The following is a 6,353-nucleotide window of genomic DNA, read 5'->3' as shown; positions in this document are numbered from 1 at the left end:
TTGTTCATATTGTTTAATATTTGCTTTCAGAAGCTCTACTTGTGAACTTTAAACTCTTCCCCTTTGTACTTGATTCAATCAGGGGATTGAATCAAAGGTTGTAAGGTTTGTTGGTGAGCCAAAGATAAAACCAACGGTGTAAGGTTGTGGTTGGTGAACCGGGGAAAACCAACTGGGTTTGATTATCATCCTGGAAAAACAATCGTTTGGTTCTAATCGGTGAGCCTGTCAAAATCGACCGAGTTCGTTGTAATCTCGTGAAAACAACAAGTTTGGTTGTGAGCTTGCAAAACAACCGGCTGTAATCCTAGGGATTATAGTGAACTCCCAAATGCGGCTTGGGAAGTGGACGTAGGAGTAAGTGTTGGCTCCGAACCACTATAAACCTCTCTATGTTTGTATTGTTCTTTGTCTCTTTCTCTATCTTCATTCATTGCATATAGTGATATAACTAATCCACTTGCAATAGATTTAGTTAATCACTCACTTTATTTTTGATTGGTCAATAATTACTTAAAACCTAATTCACCCCCCCCCCCCTCTTGGGTTGTCTCCTTGGGCAACAAATGCCAAGTAGTTGGTTGGTGGCCTACTGGGTAAGAAGGACATTTGCATCCTATTGGAAACCACAATTGGGTGCTGATGCGGGATGAATGCGAGGGATTTAAAAATAAGGATTATCAGTAAGTTATGTTGATTAACTAGCCTAATTGCAACAGAAAATTCAGTCACATATGAGCTAAGAAAGCATTATCATGAGCATAGTAATTTCAGGACTAGTTACCCGCATGTACTAATTCATTTAGGACTTAGACTAATGGATCGTTGTGGTTGAGAAACCACTAGATTAGGATGCTTTTTTCAATAAATCAGACCTAGAGTTGAGGCTTACCAAACATTGAACTTCTGGAATCTTCTGGAGGAGGATCCTTGATCTCACTCTCGAGGGTTGATGATTGGATAACCAAGCTTCATCTTCCGTTGCAACAGGGCCCCCTTGCTATTGGTTTGGAAGGATAATAGACCCAATGATATTGAGTACTTTAAGGACCTGCAAAGAAACAGGGATTAGAGGTTTGGCGTGAGAGAGGAATGGAAATCACAAAAGAAAAGGGAGGCGAGAGGAGATAGGGTTGCGGTGGATGTGGAAGTGGCTTTAGGGCCTCACGCCCAACTTGGAACAAGGGCCTCACGCCCAACCTTCTCTCAAGGTGACAAAGCAAGATTGCTAAGGAAGAAAGAAGCTCTTTTTTTTTATTCATTCATCAATTGAAATTACAAGATGTCATGAGGAGGTATTTATAGACTTTCCTTATGATTTGAAATTTAAACACATAATGAATGGCGCTCCACATTTGAAGGCTTGGTTGCTAGAGAAAAGGAAAGAAAGTTGGCCGGCTTTAAGGAGGAGATTTGAAAAGTTGTTGGCTTTCATTTGAAATTTTCTTGCATTTACATTGTGGCCGACCTCTTGGGCTTTGAATTTGGGTGACGTGTCAACCTGTATGAGGTGGCATGGTGATTGGTTCTTTTGATTTTGACTCTTCCATTTGGCATTATCCTCTTGGTTGAGATGATTGCTGATGGGGTGTTGAGGTAGCGTCTGGTTGAGATGATTGCTGATGTGGTGCCAAGTGGCGTCCCAATAAGTGTCACATAGCATGTTGCATAGTGATTGGTTCTTCTGATGAGGTGGCATGATGTTGCATTGGTTCCTTTGATGAGATGATGTGGTTGGCTCCTTATGCTTAACTTCATCCTGGTTGGCGTGCTTCCATTGGTTGGAGTGGTGGTGAGGTGGCCAACTGATATTGATGTGGATGTCGAGGTGGTGCTCCAAGGGTGTGCAAAGATGGTGGTAGAAACATGCAAGGTGGTGGTAGAAACATGCAACCTGTCCTGACTTGGCTTGCTTTCTGACTTATTGAGGCTTGCTTTCTGACTTATTGATTTTATTTACAAGAATCGATCAAAGCCACAGTGACCTTGAGTTAATTGATTGGAGTCTTTTCTGGATTCTGGTGCCCAATTCTCCCTGGGTGGAAAGAATTCGACTCTATCGAACTGGGGTTGGTTTGGCTGTGGTACTTTTCTAGGAGATCTGGGTTGAGTCTCTGTAGGTCCTCTCGAGTAATCCATGAATCATCAGATTTTGGTCGACCCTCCCAGTGAACCAAATAGCGTTGGTACCCTTTGTTCCGAGTGGTGATAGCTTGATCATCCAAAACATGTTCAACCCTATCTCTCGATTCTGGAAATGTGGCTGGAGGGCACTCAGGGTGTGGGTTCACTCTCAATGGGAGCATGATCAAAAGGCTCGCTAGGTGTCAATGTTGGTCCCTTATACTCTATAAGGTCTGAGATGTTGAAAGTCGAGCAAATACCAAAATCAAGGGGTAAGTCAACCACATAAGCGTTAGGTTCGATTTTCTTTAATATCCTAAATGGACCAGCACTGCGGGCATGCAATTTTTTCATAGTTCCCGGGGGAAACCTTTTAGGTTTTAGTCTAATCATTACATAGTCTCCTTCAATGAATTCCTTAGCTCGTTTGTGACGATTAGCTGCTTGCGCATAAGCTTTGTTACTCATGTCAATTTTCTTACTAATTTCCTTATGTAAATCCCTGACAAGTTGTGCATATGATTCTGCTGTCTCTAAGACTCGTGCATGTGATGGTAATGGAATAAGATCTATAGGTTTCCTAGGTTTATATCCATGGACAATCTCAAAAGGACTCTTTTCTGTGGATCTATTGACTAAGCTGTTATAAGCGAATTCAGCGCGTGATAATAGGAGATCCCAATTTCCTAGGTTGTCACCGACAAGGCATCTCAATAAGTTTCCTAGACTCCGATTAACGACTTCGGTTTGACCATCAGTTTGAGGGTGGTAGGCAGTGGAGAATTTGAGTTTGGTTCCTAGCATATGCTAAAGGGTCTTCCAGAAATAGCTAGTGAATTTAACGTCTCTATCTGATATGATGGTCTTAGGTAAACCATGTAGTCTAACCACTTCATTTAGAAAAGGTTTAGCTATTTTTGAGGCATCATAAGTCTGGGAACAAGGTATGAAGTGTGCCATTTTGGGGAATCGGTCTACTACGACATATACTGAATCATGTTTTCTCAGGGTTTTGGGTAATCCTAACACAAAGTCCATGCTAATATCTTGCCAAGGGCATTCGGGACTGGTAGGGGAGTGTATAGACCGGTGTTTTGTCGTTGTTGCTTTGCTGTGGTGCAGGTTCGACATCGGGCTACTATTTGGGCAACGTTTTTCAAGTGGTCATCTTTTGTCTTGCTATATATGAGAATGTCATCAAAATAGACTATTACAAACTTTCCAATGAATGTCCTTAAAACTTGGGTCATGATCCTCATAAAGGTACTAGGTGCGTTGGATAAACCGAAAGGCATCACTACCCATTCAAATAAGTCGTCTTTAGTCTTAAAGGCGGTTTTCCATTCATCCCCCGGCCTAATTCTTACTTGATGATAACCCATCTTAAGATCGATTTTGAAGAATACTGTGGCTCCGGCCATCATATCTAACATGTCGTCTAGACGGGGAATAGGAAAACAGTATTTGACGGTAATCTTATTGATGGCACGACTATCTACACACATTTTCCAAGTGCCATCTTTCTTTGGGATCAGAAGGGCAGGTACTGCACAAGGACTTAAACTCTCCCTAATGAATCCTTTCCTAAGTAACTCGCCAACTTGCTTTTGCAATTCTTGGTGCTCTGAAGGATTCATCCTATAATGGGTAGATTGGGCAAGGTGGCTCCTGGAACTAGGTCTATGGCATGCTGAATGTCCCTTAAAGGTGGTAGGTTGTCAGGAAGATCTTTAGGAAATACATCTTTGAACTTCTCTAAGATTTCAACCACTTCTTGAGGGTGTGCTACTAGGTTTGGTCCTGGGTCTCCTTAACAGTCAACATCCAAATGGGTGAACCTTCATTGATCTCTTGCTCTAATTCCTTAGCATTGATTAGGTTCAATCCAGATTTCTTTTTCTTCAGACTACTACTAGCTCCCCTCTTAACGTTGTCCTTAGGTGGGGTAGGGTGAACTACAATTACCTTTCCATTATGATTGAAGGAACACGAATTTGATCGTCCAAATAGGGTAGTATCATGATCGTATAGCCATGGTCTGCCTAGGATAATGCTACTTACTCCCATAGGAAGGACATCACACCATACCTGTTGCCCAAGCTGATAAGCCAAGAGAGAGGGGTGAATTGGTTTCTCTAAATTTTTTTACTATCTTAATTGAGTCAATCGATGAGTTAGTGAAGTTAAGACAATACACAATGCAAACACACAAGAAGTATAGTGGTTCGGTGCTCTCCTAAGCACCTATGTCCACTCCCCAAGTGACCTCTTGGAAATTCACTATAATCCCGTGGATTATAGTTGGATTGTTTTCCGGGCTCACAATCCAAAATCTTTACACTTTGGTTTTTCGGGATCACCAAAAACCTATGTTGGTTTTACGGGCTCACCAACGAACCTTCACAATTGGTTTTACGGGTTCACCAATAACCTACACCGTTGGTTTTACGGGCTCACCAACAAACCTTTACAAGGTGATTAAAAAGAAGAATAAAGTTGAAACTCCTAGATGAGCAAATATAACAATTATAAGCTACAAAGAAGAGTTTAGAATATAGTTATCGCTTGATGAGACTTCTCTCTTCTTTGTCAAGAATGCTTCACTCTTCAAGGATGGATGGAGCTCTTAATGTCTCTTGGAATCTGCTCAACCACTTTCTTTTGACTCTTTGAATGAAGCACTTGGATGAAGAAAATTAGGGCTCTTGTCTTTCTTGTGTAAGCCTTGATATTTTGCAAAAGAATACTTTCTCTGATGAATAGTGTCACTTTAAATAGTTTTCCTCACCCATTGGACACCCCCCATTGGTTAGATTTCAAAAACTAGCCGTTACTTACTGTTGGAAGGACTAAAAGTACTTCTGCAGAACTAGCCGTTATACTTCTACCCGTGCTGGGGTCGACCCAAACTTTTCTGGGGTCGACTCAAACCACTGTTCATCAGACTTGGGGTTGACTCAACTTTCATTGGGGTCGACCCAAACTTTTACTGGGGTCGACTCATGCTACATTGGGGTCGGCCCTCTCAGAAAACACAGAACCTTATTATTTCAGCCGTTTTTCACTGGGGTCGACTCAACTCTTTTTGGGTCGACTCAAGGTGCAGTGGGGTCGACTCAAGTTCCATTGGGGTCGACCCTCTCAGGGATTCCAGAGACCCAGTTTTTGAATGACACAGCCTTGGGGTCGACTCATGTTCAGTTGGGGTCGACTCAGGTGGGGTCGACTCAAGTTACATTGGGGTCGACCCTCTCAGGGATTCTAGAAACTTATTTTCTTGAGGCTTGAAGATGGGATCGACTCAACTTTCACTTGGGTCGACCCAAGTACTATTCATCCGTGCCATTTTTGCAGAAATGTGCCCGATGGTTCCTTGATGTGCCGGGGTCGACTCCATCCATCTTGGGGTCGACTCATTCCACACTTTGCTGCAACTTAAGGTTAGATTCATCCATATAATCAATGAAATATACTTCAAGCAATTTTGAATATATATCATGGTGGTGCTACATACTCTAAACAATGAAAATTACTATTGTCCCCTTAGGAGTATGTTTCACTTGAAACTTTGCCGAATTAGAATTTAGAATTCACTATCCCTTATCTATCGCAAATTTTATCTCATTGGTAATCATTGAAGTACATCTTGATCTCATTCTTCTAATGTACCGTGGGTGACGAACTTAGTAATGATATATCATATTTCCTAGTAATTTTTAATTAGATATTCCCTTAATGGTTGTGATAATCATCAAAATACCACTATCATCCTCAATACCTTCTCCTGATAGGATTGGAATTGTATCTGGACTTGGCATCTAAGTTTAATGGGTATTGAGGTCGAATTTATCCAAGATACCTTATAGGGATTGGGATGGGGTACAGTAGGCAACCCTAAACTCTTGATGGTGTTTGGTTGATATGGCATTGACACAGCCTTCCACTATCTAAGATGATTTTGCAGGCTTTCCTTCTATTTTGATAAAGGTTTGTAAGATGTTGGTCCTACGCCAATCTTCTTGTTCTTTAGCCTGGGTTCAATATATATCTCACAACTCCTAGAAATTCAAACGTCTCAATGATTTCTTCCTCTTCTTCATATTTCATCTACTAAATTGGTCTCTGCTTCCGTAGGACTTCTTCTCCATCATTCTCTAGGATCTCAGGATCTTCTTCTTACACTTCTCCTATGTGTAAACGCTCTAGTGGGGCGTTGGCTTGCATAATGT

This window comes from Phoenix dactylifera, chromosome 14, assembly GCF_009389715.1.
Source record: "Phoenix dactylifera cultivar Barhee BC4 chromosome 14, palm_55x_up_171113_PBpolish2nd_filt_p, whole genome shotgun sequence".
In the NCBI taxonomy this organism is placed as follows: domain Eukaryota; kingdom Viridiplantae; phylum Streptophyta; class Magnoliopsida; order Arecales; family Arecaceae; genus Phoenix; species Phoenix dactylifera.
The sequence above is the reverse complement of the archived record's forward strand: the minus strand, read 5'-3'. Positions refer to the sequence as shown.